Genomic DNA, 17500 nt, shown 5'->3' with positions numbered 1-17500 from the left:
CTACATCGAGATGGGTAAGCTGCTGCCCATCTCCAAGCTTCTCACGTGCTTGCAGAGCAACATCCAAGGCTGAAACTAGAAGGACGTTAACGTGTGCCCGTGCGTCAACGTAATTGCAAGCCCATGTTTCTTGTAAGGAAGCAGCAGTGTAAAAGCTTACAGCACCTGGTATTCCCAGGCGGTCTCCCATCCAAGTACTAACCAGGCCCGACCCTGCTTAGCTTCCGAGATCAGACGAGATCGGGCGTGCTCAGGGTGGTATGGCCGTAAGCTGACGGGCTGGGGACACAGACTCCTTTTATAGACTAGGCAAGGCCCCCTGCTCGTGGAGGAGCTCAAAAGTCAGCCTTTCGAACGTTCAAGAGTTTAAGTTGTTTTTGGTGGGCTTTGCTGTATGGCCGCGCCCTTTGAGTGTGTCAAATGTCAAGCAGCTGTCCGTCAAGGCTCAGAGGTGCACTTAGATCACCTTGGGGCGGAGATCAGCAGCAGCCTTTCTTATGCGCACTTAAAAAACATGGCACCACAACAAGAAACTTGTGTGCCAAGATCTTGAGTTGGCCCCAGACACTTGTGGGCCATCGCTTCTCGGCCTTTTGTCTAAGATCAAGTGTAGTATCTTTTCTTATCAGTTTAATATCTGATATGTCCTCTATATGGGGATTAAATATTAAATGCATTTTTGAGCATTGGGAGGTGCAAACTGGGGCTTGCTCTCTTCACTCCTTGCATTGACCTGGCATTGCAGTGCCACCAGGAACGGTGCACCATTCTCTTTTTTCTGTGAAAACCAAAGCAAGGCTGGAACTAGAAGGACGTTAACGTGTGCCTGTTCCGTGCCCGTGCCCGTGCGTCAACGTAATTGCAAGCCCATGTTTCTTGTAAGGAAGCAGCAGTGTAAAAGCTTACAGCACCTGGTATTCCCAGGCGGTCTCCCATCCAAGTACTAACCAGGCCCGACCCTGCTTAGCTTCCGAGATCAGACGAGATCGGGCGTGCTCAGGGTGGTATGGCCGTAAGCCGACGGGCTGGGGACACAGACTCCTTTTATAGACTAGGCAAGGCCCCCTGCTCGTGGAGGAGCTCAAAGGTCAGCCTTTTGAACGTTCAAGAGTTTAAGTTGTTTTTGGTGGGCTTTGCTGTATGGCCGCGCCCTTTGAGTGTGTCAAATGTCAAGCAGCTGTCCGTCAAGGCTCAGAGGTGCACTTAGATCACCTTGGGGCAGAGGTGATCAGCAGCAGCCTTTGTTATGCGCACTTAAAAAACATGGCACCACAACAAGTAACTTGTGTGCCAAGATCTTGAGTTGGCCCAAGACACTTGTGGGCCATCGCTTCTAGGCCTTTTGCCTAAGATCAAGTGTAGTATCTGTTCTTATCAGCTTAATATCTGATATGTCCTCTATATGGGGATTAAATATTAAATGCATTTTTGAGCATTGGGAGGTGAAAACTGGGGCTTGCTCTCTTCACTCCTTGCATTGACCTGGCATTGCAGTGCCACCAGGAACTGTGCACAATTCTCTTTTTTCTGTGAAAACCAAAGCAAGGCTGGAAATAGAAGGACGTTAACGTGTGCCTGTGCCCGTGCCCGTGCGTCAACGTAATTGCAAGCCCATGTTTCTTGTAAGGAAGCAGCAGTGTAAAAGCTTACAGCACCTGGTATTCCCAGGCGGTCTCCCATCCAAGTACTAACCAGGCCCGACCCTGCTTAGCTTCCGAGATCAGACGAGATCGGGCGTGCTCAGGGTGGTATGGCCGTAAGCCGACGGGCTGGGGACACAGACTCCTTTTATAGACTAGGCAAGGCCCCCTGCTCGTGGAGGAGCTCAAAAGTCAGCCTTTCGAACGTTCAAGAGTTTAAGTTGTTTTTGGTGGGCTTTGCTGTATGGCCGCGCCCTTTGAGTGTGTCAAATGTCAAGCAGCTGTCCGTCAAGGCTCAGAGGTGCACTTAGATCACCTTGGGGCGGAGATCAGCAGCAGCCTTTGTTATGCGCACTTAAAAAACATGGCACCACAACAAGAAACTTGTGTGCCAAGATCTTGAGTTGGCCCCAGACACTTGTGGGCCATCGCTTCTCGGCCTTTTGTCTAAGATCAAGTGTAGTATCTGTTCTTATCAGTTTAATATCTGATATGTCCTCTATATGGGGATTAAATATTAAATGCATTTTTGAGCATTGGGAGGTGAAAACTGGGGCTTGCTCTCTTCACTCCTTGCATTGACCTGGCATTGCAGTGCCACCAGGAACGGTGCACCATTCTCTTTTTTCTGTGAAAACCAAAGCAAGGCTGGAACTAGAAGGACGTTAACGTGTGCCTGTGCCCGTGCGTCAACGTAATTGCAAGCCCATGTTTCTTGTAAGGAAGCAGCAGTGTAAAAGCTTACAGCACCTGGTATTCCCAGGCGGTCTCCCATCCAAGTACTAACCAGGCCCGACCCTGCTTAGCTTCCGAGATCAGACGAGATCGGGCGTGCTCAGGGTGGTATGGTTGTAAGCCGACGGGCTGGGGACACAGACTCCTTTTATAGACTAGGCAAGGCCCCCTGCTCGTGGAGGAGCTCAAAAGTCAGCCTTTCGAACACACTGCACTTGAGCCTTTATCTCCACTACCTGCTACACTATATTCCAGTATTAGGAAGCTACATCGAGATGGGTAAGCTGCTGCCCATCTCCAAGCTTCTCACGTGCTTGCAGAGCAACATCCAAGGCTGAAACTAGAAGGACGTTAACGTGTGCCCGTGCGTCAACGTAATTGCAAGCCCATGTTTCTTGTAAGGAAGCAGCAGTGTAAAAGCTTACAGCACCTGGTATTCCCAGGCGGTCTCCCATCCAAGTACTAACCAGGCCCGACCCTGCTTAGCTTCCGAGATCAGACGAGATCGGGCGTGCTCAGGGTGGTATGGTTGTAAGCCGACGGGCTGGGGACACAGACTCCTTTTATAGACTAGGCAAGGCCCCCTGCTCGTGGAGGAGCTCAAAAGTCAGCCTTTCGAACACACTGCACTTGAGCCTTTATCTCCACTACCTGCTACACTATATTCCAGTATTAGGAAGCTACATCGAGATGGGTAAGCTGCTGCCCATCTCCAAGCTTCTCACGTGCTTGCAGAGCAACATCCAAGGCTGAAACTAGAAGGACGTTAACGTGTGCCCGTGCGTCAACGTAATTGCAAGCCCATGTTTCTTGTAAGGAAGCAGCAGTGTAAAAGCTTACAGCACCTGGTATTCCCAGGCGGTCTCCCATCCAAGTACTTACCAGGCCCGACCCTGCTTAGCTTCCGAGATCAGACGAGATCGGGCGTGCTCAGGGTGGTATGGCCGTAAGCTGAAGGGCTGGGGACACAGACTCCTTTTATAGACTAGGCAAGGCCCCCTGCTCGTGGAGGAGCTCAAAAGTCAGCCTTTCGAACGTTCAAGAGTTTAAGTTGTTTTTGGTGGGCTTTGCTGTATGGCCGCGCCCTTTGAGTGTGTCAAATGTCAAGCAGCTGTCCGTCAAGGCTCAGAGGTGCACTTAGATCACCTTGGGGCGGAGATCAGCAGCAGCCTTTGTTATGCGCACTTAAAAAACATGGCACCACAACAAGAAACTTGTGTGCCAAGATCTTGAGTTGGCCCCAGACACTTGTGGGCCATCGCTTCTCGGCCTTTTGGCTAAGATCAAGTGTAGTATCTGTTCCCATCAGTTTAATATCTGATATGTCCTCTATATGGGGATTAAATATTAAATGCATTTTTGAGCTTTGGGAGGTGCAAACTGGGGCTTGCTCTCTTCACTCCTTGCATTGACCTGGCATTGCAGTGCCACCAGGAACGGTGCACCATTCTCTTTTTTCTGTGAAAACCAAAGCAAGGCTGGAACTAGAAGGACGTTAACGTGTGCCTGTGCCCGTGCCCGTGCGTCAACGTAATTGCAAGCCCATGTTTCTTGTAAGGAAGCAGCAGTGTAAAAGCTTACAGCACCTGGTATTCCCAGGCGGTCTCCCATCCAAGTACTAACCAGGCCCGACCCTGCTTAGCTTCCGAGATCAGACGAGATCGGGCGTGCTCAGGGTGGTATGGCCGTAAGCCGACGGGCTGGGGACACAGACTCCTTTTATAGACTAGGCAAGGCCCCCTGCTCGTGGAGGAGCTCAAAAGTCAGCCTTTCGAACACACTGCACTTGAGCCTTTATCTCCACTACCTGCTACACTATATTCCAGTATTAGGAAGCTACATCGAGATGGGTAAGCTGCTGCCCATCTCCAAGCTTCTCACGTGCTTGCAGAGCAACATCCAAGGCTGAAACTAGAAGGACGTTAACGTGTGCCCGTGCGTCAACGTAATTGCAAGCCCATGTTTCTTGTAAGGAAGCAGCAGTGTAAAAGCTTACAGCACCTGGTATTCCCAGGCGGTCTCCCATCCAAGTACTAACCAGGCCCGACCCTGCTTAGCTTCCGAGATCAGACGAGATCGGGCGTGCTCAGGGTGGTATGGCCGTAAGCCGACGGGCTGGGGACACAGACTCCTTTTATAGACTAGGCAAGGCCCCCTGCTCGTGGAGGAGCTCAAAAGTCAGCCTTTCGAACACATTGCACTTGAGCCTTTATCTCCACTACCTGCTACACTATATTCCAGTATTAGGAAGCTACACCGAGATGGGTAAGCTGCTGCCCATCTCCAAGCTTCTCACGTGCTTGCAGAGCGACATCCAAGGCTGAAACTAGAAGGACGTTAACGTGTGCCCGTGCGTCAACGTAATTGCAAGCCCATGTTTCTTGTAAGGAAGCAGCAGTGTAAAAGCTTACAGCACCTGGTATTCCCAGGCGGTCTCCCATCCAAGTACTAACCAGGCCCGACCCTGCTTAGCTTCCGAGATCTGACGAGATCGGGCGTGCTCAGGGTGGTATGGCCGTAAGCCGACGGGCTGGGGACACAGACTCCTTTTATAGACTAGGCAAGGCCCCCTGCTCGTGGAGGAGCTCAAAAGTCAGCCTTTCGAACACACTGCACTTGAGCCTTTATCTCCACTACCTGCTACACTCTATTCCAGTATTAGGAAGCTACACCGAGATGGGTAAGCTGCTCCCCATCTCCAAGCTTCTCACGTGCTTGCAGAGCGACATCCAAGGCTGAAACTAGAAGGACGTTAACGTGTGCCTGTGCGTCAACGTAATTGCAAGCCCATGTTTCTTGTAAGGAAGCAGCAGTGTAAAAGCTTACAGCACCTGGTATTCCCAGGCGGTCTCCCATCCAAGTACTAACCAGGCCCGACCCTGCTTAGCTTCCGAGATCAGACGAGATCGGGCGTGCTCAGGGTGGTATGGCCGTAAGCCGACGGGCTGGGGACACAGACTCCTTTTATAGACTAGGCAAGGCCCCCTGCTCGTGGAGGAGCTCAAAAGTCAGCCTTTCGAACACTCTGCACTTGAGCCTTTATCTCCACTACCTGCTACACTCTATTCCAGTATTAGGAAGCTACACCGAGATGGGTAAGCTGCTCCCCATCTCCAAGCTTCTCACGTGCTTGCAGAGCGACATCCAAGGCTGAAACTAGAAGGACGTTAACGTGTGCCCGTGCGTCAACGTAATTGCAAGCCCATGTTTCTTGTAAGGAAGCAGCAGTGTAAAAGCTTACAGCACCTGGTATTCCCAGGCGGTCTCCCATCCAAGTACTAACCAGGCCCGACCCTGCTTAGCTTCCGAGATCAGACGAGATCGGGCGTGCTCAGGGTGGTATGGCCGTAAGCCGACGGGCTGGGGACACAGACTCCTTTTATAGACTAGGCAAGGCCCCCTGCTCGTGGAGGAGCTCAAAAGTCAGCCTTTCGAACACACTGCACTTGCGCCTTTATCTCCACTACCTGCTACACTCTATTCCAGTATTAGGAAGCTACACCGAGATGGGTAAGCTGCTCCCCATCTCCAAGCTTCTCACGTGCTTGCAGAGCGACATCCAAGGCTGAAACTAGAAGGACGTTAACGTGTGCCCGTGCGTCAACGTAATTGCAAGCCCATGTTTCTTGTAAGGAAGCAGCAGTGTAAAAGCTTACAGCACCTTGTATTCCCAGGCGGTCTCCCATCCAAGTACTAACCAGGCCCGACCCTGCTTAGCTTCCGAGATCAGACGAGATCGGGCGTGCTCAGGGTGGTATGGCCGTAAGCCGACGGGCTGGGGACACAGACTCCTTTTATAGACTAGGCAAGGCCCCCTGCTCGTGGAGGAGCTCAAAGGTCAGCCTTTCGAACGTTCAAGAGTTTAAGTTGTTTTTGGTGGGCTTTGCTGTATGGCCGCGCCCTTTGAGTGTGTCAAATGTCAAGCAGCTGTCCGTCAAGGCTCAGAGGTGCACTTAGATCACCTTGGGGCAGAGGTGATCAGCAGCAGCCTTTGTTATGCGCACTTAAAAAACATGGCACCACAACAAGTAACTTGTGTGCCAAGATCTTGAGTTGGCCCAAGACACTTGTGGGCCATCGCTTCTAGGCCTTTTGCCTAAGATCAAGTGTAGTATCTGTTCTTATCAGCTTAATATCTGATATGTCCTCTATATGGGGATTAAATATTAAATGCATTTTTGAGCATTGGGAGGTGAAAACTGGGGCTTGCTCTCTTCACTCCTTGCATTGACCTGGCATTGCAGTGCCACCAGGAACTGTGCACAATTCTCTTTTTTCTGTGAAAACCAAAGCAAGGCTGGAAATAGAAGGACGTTAACGTGTGCCTGTGCCCGTGCCCGTGCGTCAACGTAATTGCAAGCCCATGTTTCTTGTAAGGAAGCAGCAGTGTAAAAGCTAACAGCACCTGGTATTCCCAGGCGGTCTCCCATCCAAGTACTAACCAGGCCCGACCCTGCTTAGCTTCCGAGATCAGACGAGATCGGGCGTGCTCAGGGTGGTATGGCCGTAAGCCGATGGGCTGGGGACACAGACTCCTTTTATAGACTAGGCAAGGCCCCCTGCTCGTGGAGGAGCTCAAAGGTCAGCCTTTCGAACGTTCAAGAGTTTAAGTTGTTTTTGGTGGGCTTTGCTGTATGGCCGCGCCCTTTGAGTGTGTCAAATGTCAAGCAGCTGTCCGTCAAGGCTCAGAGGTGCACTTAGATCACCTTGGGGCGGAGGTGATCAGCAGCAGCCTTTGTTATGCGCACTTAAAAAACATGGCACCACAACAAGTAACTTGTGTGCCAAGATCTTGAGTTGGCCCCAGACACTTGTGGGCCATCGCTTCTCGGCCTTTTGGCTAAGATCAAGTGTAGTATCTGTTCTTATCAGTTTAATATCTGATATGTCCTCTATATGGGGATTAAATATTAAATGCATTTTTGAGCATTGGGAGGTGAAAACTGGGGCTTGCTCTCTTCACTCCTTGCATTGACCTGGCATTGCAGTGCCACCAGGAACTGTGCACAATTCTCTTTTTTCTGTGAAAACCAAAGCAAGGCTGGAACTAGAAGGATGTTAACGTGTGCCTGTGCCCGTGCCCGTGCGTCAACGTAATTGCAAGCCCATGTTTCTTGTAAGGAAGCAGCAGTGTAAAAGCTTACAACACCTGGTATTCCCAGGCGGTCTCCCATCCAAGTACTGACCAGGCCCGACCCTGCTTAGCTTCCGAGATCAGACGAGATCGGGTGTGCTCAGGGTGGTATGGCCGTAAGCCGACGGGCTGGGGACACAGACTCCTTTTATAGACTAGGCAAGGCCCCCTGATCGTGGAGGAGCTCAAAGGTCAGCCTTTCGAACGTTCAAGAGTTTAAGTTGTTTTTGGTGGGCTTTGCTGTATGGCCGCGCCCTTTGAGTGTGTCAAATGTCAAGCAGCTGTCCGTCAAGGCTCAGAGGTGCACTTAGATCACCTTGGGGCGGAGGTGATCAGCAGCAGCCTTTGTTATGCGCACTTAAAAAACATGGCACCACAACAAGTAACTTGTGTGCCAAGATCTTGAGTTGGCCCCAGACACTTGTGGGCCATCGCTTCTCGGCCTTTTGGCTAAGATCAAGTGTAGTATCTGTTCTTATCAGTTTAATATCTGATATGTCCTCTATATGGGGATTAAATATTAAATGCATTTTTGAGCATTGGGAGGTGAAAACTGGGGCTTGCTCTCTTCACTCCTTGCATTGACCTGGCATTGCAGTGCCACCAGGAACGGTGCACCATTCTCTTTTTTCTGTGAAAACCAAAGCAAGGCTGGAACTAGAAGGACGTTAATGTGTGCCTGTGCCCGTGCCCGTGCGTCAACGTAATTGCAAGCCCATGTTTCTTGTAAGGAAGCAGCAGTGTAAAAGCTTACAGCACCTGGTATTCCCAGGCGGTCTCCCATCCAAGTACTAACCAGGCCCGACCCTGCTTAGCTTCCGAGATCAGACGAGATCGGGCCTGCTCAGGGTGGTATGGCCGTAAGCCGACGGGCTGGGGACACAGACTCCTTTTATAGACTAGGCAAGGCCCCCTGCTCGTGGAGGAGCTCAAAAGTCAGCCTTTCGAACACATTGCACTTGAGCCTTTATCTCCACTACCTGCCACACTATATTCCAGTATTAGGAAGCTACACCGAGATGGGTAAGCTGCTGCCCATCTCCAAGCTTCTCACGTGCTTGCAGAGCGACATCCAAGGCTGAAACTAGAAGGACGTTAACGTGTGCCCGTGCGTCAACGTAATTGCAAGCCCATGTTTCTTGTAAGGAAGCAGCAGTGTAAAAGCTTACAGCACCTGGTATTCCCAGGCGGTCTCCCATCCAAGTACTAACCAGGCCCGACCCTGCTTAGCTTCCGAGATCAGACGAGATCGGGCCTGCTCAGGGTGGTATGGCCGTAAGCCGACGGGCTGGGGACACAGACTCCTTTTATAGACTAGGCAAGGCCCCCTGCTCGTGGAGGAGCTCAAAAGTCAGCCTTTCGAACACATTGCACTTGAGCCTTTATCTCCACTACCTGCTACACTCCATTCCAGTATTAGGAAGCTACACCGAGATGGGTAAGCTGCTCCCCATCTCCAAGCTTCTCACATGCTTGCAGAGCGACATCCAAGGCTGAAACTAGAAGGACGTTAACGTGTGCCCGTGCGTCAACGTAATTGCAAGCCCATGTTCGTTGTAAGGAAGCAGCAGTGTAAAAGCTTACAGCACCTGGTATTCCCAGGCGGTCTCCCATCCAAGTACTAACCAGGCCCGACCCTGCTTAGCTTCCGAGATCAGACGAGATCTGGCTTGCTCAGGGTGGTATGGCCGTAAGCCGACGGGCTGGGGACACAGACTCCTTTTATAGACTAGGCAAGGCCCCCTGCTCGTGGAGGAGCTCAAAAGTCAGCCTTTCGAACGTTCAAGAGTTTAAGTTGTTTTTGGTGGGCTTTGCTGTATGGCCGCGCCCTTTGAGTGTGTCAAATGTCAAGCAGCTGTCCGTCAAGGCTCAGAGGTGCACTTAGATCACCTTGGGGCGGAGGTGATCAGCAGCAGCCTTTGTTATGCGCACTTAAAAAACATGGCACCACAACAAGTAACTTGTGTGCCAAGATCTTGAGTTGGCCCCAGACACTTGTGGGCCATCGCTTCTCGGCCTTTTGGCTAAGATCAAGTGTAGTATCTGTTCTTATCAGTTTAATATCTGATATGTCCTCTATATGGGGATTAAATATTAAATGCATTTTTGAGCATTGGGAGGTGAAAACTGGGGCTTGCTCTCTTCACTCCTTGCATTGACCTGGCATTGCAGTGCCACCAGGAACGGTGCACCATTCTCTTTTTTCTGTGAAAACCAAAGCAAGGCTGGAACTAGAAGGACGTTAACGTGTGCCTGTGCCCGTGCCCGTGCGTCAACGTAATTGCAAGCCCATGTTTCTTGTAAGGAAGTGTCGTTTTTGTCAGGCTTCCTTCTTCTTATGAATGATAGGTGATGAGTTGATGGTGTAGAAAGAACCCCTCAGACACAAGACTCGTACCGAACAAAAGGGATTTTATTTGGTCAAGCATCAGACCGAGCGCTGCAGCAGCTCGGGAGAATGTTCTTGTCGAATCTCCGAACAATCCTGCCTGTTTAGGAGCAGGTACCTACTTTTAAGGGTTTCTCTAACATCCTTATCTCAAACCCCACATTTGACTGTTCCCCCTTTTCCTGGGAAACAAGTTGTGTCAGCTCATTCTATACATTCTCACGATCGTATATCTTAGAGTGCTCAGGTTTTGACATCGGTGCCATTCAGTCAACACAGGAAGCATCTGCGCTTCTTTTACAAGCATTGTTTTCAGGTCTGGCATACAGACTTCTGTTGTACCCAGATTGTAGGTGATGCAAAGTCAACTCTCTCATGAGGAAGTTCCTGTTTACTTCTCAATGCACATCTCTAACACAGTCTAGACAAACTAGCTGAGTCAGATACTACATTTCCCCCCTTCGGGACTCCATAGAGTCCCGAAATGCGACACGGCCAATTTTCTGTCACAGTATGTTGACATGCTTGCCTGCTTGCTTCAACAAAATCCACTTCATTCAGTTTTATGTCTAATGTAAGAAACTTTATTTAAAAACTTAAATTTTGGGATCAGCTAATTAAGTTTTCCTATTTTCCTATTTGGTGTCCTAGTAGCACATTATTTTAACTATTTTAGACTAGGTAAACTAATCACCTATCTTAATCAGATCAAATTCGGCTACACTTAGCCACATCTGTTGATCTCCTTCCAGCCACACTCCTTTAAAGCAAATACTCTTCATGTGTGGGTGTAAGGGAACCCACGGATCAGCTGTTATCTCCCAATCAGAAAAACCACCCCTCCTAAAGGGTGGGAAAAAGACTAGGAGACCTTTTCCGGAATAAATTTGGAGAAACTCCCATCCTTGAGCCAATCAGGACAAGAAGTCTCCATTAAAATTTTAACAATTACCATCTAATTTTATGACCCTTTGCCAATTGGTCAGATAATTCACATTTTCTCTATCAATGTTATCAAACAGTAATATTGATGTGCAACAAAAATATTTCAAACATCTATATCAGTGTCAGAGATTATATCACAAAAACAAAATTCAGGTTTCTGTAGGTAAACCATTCACAATCATATCATTCCATGTGTTATTTGAACTTCAAACTTCAGTAGTGTTGCCTCCTAATACAATGTAATATAATGTAATGTCCAGAGTACGTTGAATCAGTGTATCCATACTGTCGTGTTCAGGGCCCCCAGTCCATTCTTTCCTTTGCTGCTGTTTTGAGCCGTTGCTCCCTTGTACTTGAAGATGTTTCCTGAAAAAACATTCAAACCAGTTTGTTCGATTGACACAACGGCATGCTTCTTTAGCCTGGATTGCTGATGATGTTGGTCTCATCGCAGTACAGGATTCTTCTTTCACTGGCTCATTCCACTTCTCTTTGGACCCCCTTCTGGTGCTTGGGTTCACAGACATCATGAGTCACTCAACTTCCTTGTCTAGAGCAAGGAAACCACCATCTTTTCTGAAAGTAAACAGATCTACAGACAAGACTATGGATGGCAGTCAGCTAATGTGGGTTATTTGATAAAAACAATGCAATTGTGGGTCCTTTCAGCAGCAGTATTAGCATAGGTCGACCTGTTAGCATTTCATGCAGCATTAGCACTGGTGTGAATTAGCATGCAGTGACTCAACATACGTTCAATTCAGTGTAGTGTTAGTACACATTTCATTTAACTTAGTTGTCAACATTGCATCAATTCTCTTAAACCAAACCTTGACTTTGAATATGATATAATAGATACTTTCACATGTTGTTTGTTTCTTAGTTACCTTTAGGATATTTAATACATGTCAACACAAATACTGACTCAGAAACAATCCCTCCATTTTCACTGCTCCATCCTCCATGTGAGGATCGCAGAGGTGCTGTCCTAATCTGAGCTGATATAGGGCGATAGGTACACAACGGACAGTCAGTCCATCGCAGTGTCACATATAGACAAACAACAATTCACTCTCATACTCACACCTATGGTCAATTTAGAACGTCCAATTTAACTAATCCCCAACTCAGATTACATTTAGTTTAATAATATTCAATTCAAATCCAATAGTCAATTCAAATAATTTTTTCAAATTCTAAAAACATCTTTCATCAACTGTTTCTACTCCAAGGTTGTCCGATGGTACTACTTTAATCTAATGACCAAAATGGTTCAACACTATCACTATGTATTGCTTTATTATTCTAACGCCTACATGGGTCATAATTAAATATTTAAACCGTCCATCTAGGAATAAGATTCTCAGTGTAGTATTAAACTACTTTACATACAAATGCATTTTATTGTTCCAAAACTGTTCCAAAAATGTATTTCCATTATTCCCCCCTCGCACAGACTTTAACTGTGCGAGTCCTAAACTAGATTTATCAATGACAAGTCACATTGAACTTAATTCCAACATGCTAATTTATCACTCCACCATCATACTTCACACACTGGTGTGCAGGGGAACAACATACATATTGCAATGGGAGTTAACACTTCAATCAATTGCTCTTTTGAAATCAAATAATCTTTTATCATTGATTTATAGTCTTCATTGTGAACTCACCACTTTCCTTAATCAATAAATGTTCACATTTGATTGTCTAATAGTCTAATAATAGACATAAGCTTGTTCACAACACATTACTTCCCAATTGATTAATGGAACTTTAGGTAGAAGCCAAATTTGGCATTTTGGTCGTCACTTTTTCAAAAGTTCCCCCCTTGTAAAAATATTCTCCCTTTAAATTTACTGAATTCACACCTTCACTTTGACCAGGCTGAGCTCCACAACCACGTTCCACACAATCAGGCTCAGCTTGTGAACTTGTGCAGTGTCTCACAATGTGTCCAGTTTCACCACATCCACCGCAAACATCTGGTGTGGCAACATCATTTAAGTCATTTTTCATCGCTGTAAGTGACCTCGTCAACGTCACTGTCCATCACTGGAACTTGTGTCTTCTTGTCATGGTCTTTTCAACACCCAAAGCTGAATCTGTGCCAGCTTTCTTGTCATGGTCTCAATTCCCATCTCAAGGATATGTTCACTTGTCAACGCCTCTTGGTCTGTTGTAGTGGGAGATTCATACAGTAATGCTCTCCACATCATCTGTTGATAAGCGTTGAATTTAATCTCATCTGCCTTGGGATTCACCATCCATTTCGGAATTTGGAATGCAGTAGATTCTCCACTGCTGCTGTTCCAAGACCTGGAGTCTCAAAGTGCCAAGCTTTTCTTTCACTATTTTCTCCTCATAAGTTCTCATTCACTCACTAGCCCCTTCATGAATGTCTGGCAGTCTGGACGTCATCCTCCCAAGGTCAAGTGTGTTATACATTACGACCCTCAGTGCCTTTAATCAAAATAGGATATTGACCAGAAGAAAGTCTATATGGTGGGTGCATGTTGGGTCTACATTTTAGATCATATCCTGGCTTTGAATGTAATTTCTTGCTGCAGCTTTCCCTGTTTGTTGGCCTGCAGTTTCCCAATTTATCTATCTACCTAGCCTTTCTCTGTAAAGTGTCATCCCGTGCTGTATAGCAATTTAGCATTTCTGTGTTTGGCCTTTTAGCATCACTGCAAAGATTTGGAATCAAACATTGTGACCTGTCACTTCCAGAGTTGAAGCAATCTGTTAAGTTAAGGTGATTTTAGCTCTGTCTTTAAATCTAAATCTCCATTAATGTCAATGAACCCTATAAGTGATTGATACAGCCCTGCAGTCTTCAACAAGCTCTTCTGATTTTCTCCGTTTTGTTTTTATTTATTTATTTATTTATTTATTTATTTTTACATCCAGCACTATTCTCATAACATTTCTGTATTGTTGGCCCTCTGTCTTGAAGAAACCTATTATTGCTAATTCTAGTCATCTTTTCTTTTGTTGTTTTCTACTTTTGGCCTATGTTTGCTGATCTCTAATTCGGACTGTCATGTTCCCATACCCATTTAAATCAAACACTCCTCTTTTTGACCAGGCATTCTAATCCTGTATCTCTGTTTTCCCATTTCACTGACATCTTTTGAATGCCTTTCATAAGGTCAGGATGCTTACTCCCCACACCAATGTCTGATGTCATATACATTGTTAATTTTTTCCAATATTTTTTATATAAATCTTGAGATTTGTTACTTTGAACTTTTATTCATTATATTTTTCAATTTTAATGCTACAGCAAAATACAATTTCAGAAACCGCCTAAATATCTGAATTCATCTACCAAATTTCAAATTTCTTTAGCCAAATCTTATTAGTAACTATCCACTTTTGAATTGTATGTGTGCAGTTTACATACAGTGGCTTTAATCCTGTTTCCTCCTACTCAGAGGAACCGGGGGAGGTGACTGAATGTCAGAGAAAAAGATGATAGGGTTACATAGATAGCCCCACCTACTTCACACTGAGTTCTCAAGTTTTCATTTTTTTTCTTTTTTTTAAGACAGCGAGGAGAATACTGCTCCAGGCTATGCCCAAAATCACAGAAATTGTAACTTTACATTCATTTTCTAGTTGCTATTTGCACCATTTCTAATCACTGTAACTCAAGTTACTAAGCAGTGATACACTGTTAATTTATCCGTTAATTTTATTCCAATCAGCTGTAAATATGTATCTTAACTTTACCAATAAAAGTAATAAATGTTAACACCATCATAAACACCTTGAAGCAGAACACCATTTCCAGATTAGCACATTTGACTTTGTACTTTTTCATTCAAACATTGAAATTCAGATGGCAAGGTTCAGTTGTAACATAGATGAGTTTGATTGCCAACACACTTTGGACAACTTTCAGCACAAACACATACTCTTCAAAACACTCTTCACATTACACCCAGACACGCACACATACAGTACAATCTCTTATTTTACACAGTTTTTCTCTCCCTTTTTTCTTTTCAGTCAGTCCAGTCAGGGTAGTCCACTATACCTATATTAAATGTACAGTATGTACGTTTGTATGTTTTCAGGAGATGTTTAATTTGGGCAATGCTTATGTTTACTTAAGGCCTGAGAAGAGACAGAGCGTCCCCCATTTCTTCTCTGCCATGGGATCCCTGAAGAGAACACAGCGTCCTATGTCTCTCCTTATGACTTCTAATATCTCCTGAGCCTAATTGTAGACAATGTGTCCAAATGTTGCTTCATACAGTCAAATACACTTTTAAAGAAGTCCATGAAGACATAAATGATTATTTATCACCCAGATTATTTCAGCCCTATAGTGACTGGAATATACATGTTACAGATGTATGTGTTAGTTAATGACCACTTCAGTAATGTTCTCATCACGTCAACCACATCCACACAGCACACTCCTCTTCTCCTATTATGAGATAAAACCATTTCTAATGAAACATATTCATCTTAAATACATGATTTCCCATGTATTTATTTAACTGTTTTCTCCAGAAAGGTGTGTTCCAGAGCAGATGTCACTGTTCATGAAATAAACCATTCACATACATGTACCCAACATCTCACAGACGATAACAGAATCCAAAAAGCGCTTCGTATAATTTATCAGCTGGGGCTGTTAAAAGCACTTTTGAATAGCTCAAACAAACAATAGCCCATTCATTCTTTCACATTCACACTCCAATAAAACATACAACCACTTAGAACAAACTAACCTCTTTTTTCTTTTTTTTTTTTTTTTCTTTTTTTTTTTGGTGTTGCCAAAGACTTAGTGTCTTGATCAGGGACACTTCGTCATCAACAATTCACATAAACGCATTGACTATCTCATGCATTATTACACAGCAAGACACAGAAACAAATTTAGATTTCACAACTAACTCTGCCCCACCAATACATCATCATCTCCATAGTGACAGGAAATCCTGCTCTTTTCAAAGAATAAAATCTCTCGGCTTGGCTTTTTCAGAAAAGCAGGCTCCTCCTCCTCTTGATCAGAACCTTCCTATTTAGCCTAATTTAATAATTATGAATCATTTGTGTGTTGGTAGGTAATTTTGGTTACAAAACACCCAGTTACCATTTACCATTTACTTTAATAAATGCGTTCATTTATTAGTACTGTTGCTTTCCTGTAGTCATTTATTTATCTATCGAATTTTTATTTTATTTCAAAACATACTAATCAAACCTTCAACCTATTCTTTTAATTCTCGCTTATTTCTTAAATTTTTCCTGACTAATTTGACAATGTGTGCGTGTGTGTATGAATCTAGCCTGTAAAAGATTCAGCTCTCCCTAGCAGAGCAACTGTGCTCCTTTACCACAATGAATCAACTCTTAGAACCCATTATTCACTATTTCTTAATCCTATTATATCATGAGTTATAACCTAACTCATGATATAATAAATTAAGCTAAAATACAAGCTCTGACTTACTTACTTACTTATTTTCCTTTATTTATAAGTCTCTCCAACTCTCAAGGGTCAACCACACCTAATTTGTCTCATGCAATTTCATGCAAACTACCAAACCCTTTTTCTCTACATTCATTTTTACCCTCTGCGATCAGACATTAAATGAGATAATGCTCCAAACATGATTTATCTTTTGATCATAAATGCATTATCTCTTCTTTCCTCTATGTTTCCTCTTTAAGACTAAACTAAATTATCTCCTTTTTACTCTATTTTATTCCACCTTCTTTTGTTCTCATCAATGTTGTTATTATTATTATTATTTTTCTTATTCCCCCAAATTCAATCTGGATTCATCTGGATTTTTCCTCATTTTATTTTTATATTCTCCAATATTCTACCTACAATGTCTGCTAGCCAGACCATACTTTAAAACTAATTTTATTTACCAATGGATCCAATATAACAATCAAATCCCTAATAAATTTCAGTAATCGCTCATGAGTTAAAGACACCATCTCTCCTCCGCAGCCCTTCTGGCTTCAATGACCACATGCCAAAAATAGCTTTTCCTCCTCACACAAACTCTGAAGAAGAGCTTATGTCCACACACACATAAAACAACACAAAGCCATGGCACACAAAGTAAAGCATCACAGAACAACACAAACTAACACAAAACAACACTTACACCAAATTTTAAATTTCACCCAATCTCAATTTTTAAATTTCGATCTTAATCTTAATTTCAACACTTTCTTTTTATCTTTGTAAAACGTTTTCTCTTCCTCTGCGCGCAGTCATCTACGATCGATCCATTTATATACGGGTTTTTTCCTCCCAAATTTTGTTTCCACGATTATCTATCCTTGATAAACTTCTTCTCCATGCGTGCACGCTATTAACCTCAACTTTCATCTATTTTAATCTGCAGTCTCACTTCTTTGATTAATAAACCCATGCATGGGATTTCACTTCTTTCCTTTAGAGATTTTCCTTTTCTTCTTCTCTTTAAGTTTTACAACTTCTATGCTCAATTTTGACTTAGTAGAAGAATACCATGTCTTACAGTTTCTTTCGAAATCTGGCACCGCATATTCAACTTACTGTGTTGTCACTCATTAGCTGAATTTTCACGCTTTCCGCCCAAAGTACATGACTTACAGGTATTTCCTTGCAGTATACAAATAGTCTAGTCATCGCTA

General features: G+C 44.7%; 25 non-coding genes across 25 annotated transcripts; 8 read left to right on the top strand and 17 right to left on the bottom strand.

The window, feature by feature from the left end:
• Window positions 1-153: 153 nt before the first annotated feature.
• Window positions 154-272, bottom strand: LOC131443001 (5S ribosomal RNA). The gene has a single exon (XR_009233541.1). It is a non-coding gene; the product is annotated as a 5S ribosomal RNA (ribosomal RNA).
• A 305-nt stretch (window positions 273-577) lies between these two features.
• On the top strand, window positions 578-770 carry LOC131442853 (U2 spliceosomal RNA). Its single transcript, XR_009233411.1, has one exon. It is a non-coding gene; the product is annotated as a U2 spliceosomal RNA (small nuclear RNA).
• A 129-nt stretch (window positions 771-899) lies between these two features.
• LOC131443000 (5S ribosomal RNA) lies at window positions 900-1018 on the bottom strand. Its single transcript, XR_009233540.1, has one exon. It is a non-coding gene; the product is annotated as a 5S ribosomal RNA (ribosomal RNA).
• A 308-nt stretch (window positions 1019-1326) lies between these two features.
• Window positions 1327-1519, top strand: LOC131442840 (U2 spliceosomal RNA). Its single transcript, XR_009233398.1, has one exon. It is a non-coding gene; the product is annotated as a U2 spliceosomal RNA (small nuclear RNA).
• Window positions 1520-1643: 124 nt separating this feature from the next.
• Window positions 1644-1762, bottom strand: LOC131442999 (5S ribosomal RNA). Its single transcript, XR_009233539.1, has one exon. It is a non-coding gene; the product is annotated as a 5S ribosomal RNA (ribosomal RNA).
• A 305-nt stretch (window positions 1763-2067) lies between these two features.
• On the top strand, window positions 2068-2260 carry LOC131442771 (U2 spliceosomal RNA). The gene has a single exon (XR_009233333.1). It is a non-coding gene; the product is annotated as a U2 spliceosomal RNA (small nuclear RNA).
• A 118-nt stretch (window positions 2261-2378) lies between these two features.
• LOC131477595 (5S ribosomal RNA) lies at window positions 2379-2497 on the bottom strand. The gene has a single exon (XR_009243924.1). It is a non-coding gene; the product is annotated as a 5S ribosomal RNA (ribosomal RNA).
• A 296-nt stretch (window positions 2498-2793) lies between these two features.
• LOC131477594 (5S ribosomal RNA) lies at window positions 2794-2912 on the bottom strand. The gene has a single exon (XR_009243923.1). It is a non-coding gene; the product is annotated as a 5S ribosomal RNA (ribosomal RNA).
• Window positions 2913-3208: 296 nt separating this feature from the next.
• Window positions 3209-3327, bottom strand: LOC131477150 (5S ribosomal RNA). Its single transcript, XR_009243501.1, has one exon. It is a non-coding gene; the product is annotated as a 5S ribosomal RNA (ribosomal RNA).
• A 305-nt stretch (window positions 3328-3632) lies between these two features.
• LOC131442824 (U2 spliceosomal RNA) lies at window positions 3633-3825 on the top strand. The gene has a single exon (XR_009233384.1). It is a non-coding gene; the product is annotated as a U2 spliceosomal RNA (small nuclear RNA).
• A 124-nt stretch (window positions 3826-3949) lies between these two features.
• Window positions 3950-4068, bottom strand: LOC131442998 (5S ribosomal RNA). The gene has a single exon (XR_009233538.1). It is a non-coding gene; the product is annotated as a 5S ribosomal RNA (ribosomal RNA).
• A 296-nt stretch (window positions 4069-4364) lies between these two features.
• On the bottom strand, window positions 4365-4483 carry LOC131442997 (5S ribosomal RNA). Its single transcript, XR_009233537.1, has one exon. It is a non-coding gene; the product is annotated as a 5S ribosomal RNA (ribosomal RNA).
• A 296-nt stretch (window positions 4484-4779) lies between these two features.
• On the bottom strand, window positions 4780-4898 carry LOC131443015 (5S ribosomal RNA). The gene has a single exon (XR_009233554.1). It is a non-coding gene; the product is annotated as a 5S ribosomal RNA (ribosomal RNA).
• A 296-nt stretch (window positions 4899-5194) lies between these two features.
• Window positions 5195-5313, bottom strand: LOC131442996 (5S ribosomal RNA). The gene has a single exon (XR_009233536.1). It is a non-coding gene; the product is annotated as a 5S ribosomal RNA (ribosomal RNA).
• A 296-nt stretch (window positions 5314-5609) lies between these two features.
• LOC131442995 (5S ribosomal RNA) lies at window positions 5610-5728 on the bottom strand. Its single transcript, XR_009233535.1, has one exon. It is a non-coding gene; the product is annotated as a 5S ribosomal RNA (ribosomal RNA).
• Window positions 5729-6024: 296 nt separating this feature from the next.
• LOC131440810 (5S ribosomal RNA) lies at window positions 6025-6143 on the bottom strand. Its single transcript, XR_009231495.1, has one exon. It is a non-coding gene; the product is annotated as a 5S ribosomal RNA (ribosomal RNA).
• A 308-nt stretch (window positions 6144-6451) lies between these two features.
• LOC131442839 (U2 spliceosomal RNA) lies at window positions 6452-6644 on the top strand. The gene has a single exon (XR_009233397.1). It is a non-coding gene; the product is annotated as a U2 spliceosomal RNA (small nuclear RNA).
• Window positions 6645-6768: 124 nt separating this feature from the next.
• Window positions 6769-6887, bottom strand: LOC131477430 (5S ribosomal RNA). Its single transcript, XR_009243768.1, has one exon. It is a non-coding gene; the product is annotated as a 5S ribosomal RNA (ribosomal RNA).
• A 308-nt stretch (window positions 6888-7195) lies between these two features.
• Window positions 7196-7388, top strand: LOC131442515 (U2 spliceosomal RNA). Its single transcript, XR_009233088.1, has one exon. It is a non-coding gene; the product is annotated as a U2 spliceosomal RNA (small nuclear RNA).
• Window positions 7389-7512: 124 nt separating this feature from the next.
• Window positions 7513-7631, bottom strand: LOC131477282 (5S ribosomal RNA). The gene has a single exon (XR_009243628.1). It is a non-coding gene; the product is annotated as a 5S ribosomal RNA (ribosomal RNA).
• A 308-nt stretch (window positions 7632-7939) lies between these two features.
• On the top strand, window positions 7940-8132 carry LOC131441808 (U2 spliceosomal RNA). Its single transcript, XR_009232405.1, has one exon. It is a non-coding gene; the product is annotated as a U2 spliceosomal RNA (small nuclear RNA).
• Window positions 8133-8256: 124 nt separating this feature from the next.
• On the bottom strand, window positions 8257-8375 carry LOC131477895 (5S ribosomal RNA). Its single transcript, XR_009244215.1, has one exon. It is a non-coding gene; the product is annotated as a 5S ribosomal RNA (ribosomal RNA).
• Window positions 8376-8671: 296 nt separating this feature from the next.
• On the bottom strand, window positions 8672-8790 carry LOC131477894 (5S ribosomal RNA). Its single transcript, XR_009244214.1, has one exon. It is a non-coding gene; the product is annotated as a 5S ribosomal RNA (ribosomal RNA).
• A 296-nt stretch (window positions 8791-9086) lies between these two features.
• On the bottom strand, window positions 9087-9205 carry LOC131441216 (5S ribosomal RNA). The gene has a single exon (XR_009231889.1). It is a non-coding gene; the product is annotated as a 5S ribosomal RNA (ribosomal RNA).
• Window positions 9206-9513: 308 nt separating this feature from the next.
• LOC131441807 (U2 spliceosomal RNA) lies at window positions 9514-9706 on the top strand. Its single transcript, XR_009232404.1, has one exon. It is a non-coding gene; the product is annotated as a U2 spliceosomal RNA (small nuclear RNA).
• The last annotated feature ends 7794 nt before the right edge of the window (window positions 9707-17500 follow it).

This window comes from Solea solea, chromosome 16 (assembly GCF_958295425.1).
Source record: "Solea solea chromosome 16, fSolSol10.1, whole genome shotgun sequence".
NCBI classification, from domain to species: Eukaryota; Metazoa; Chordata; class Actinopteri; order Pleuronectiformes; family Soleidae; genus Solea; species Solea solea.
This window is presented reverse-complemented; position numbering and strand designations above follow the sequence as displayed.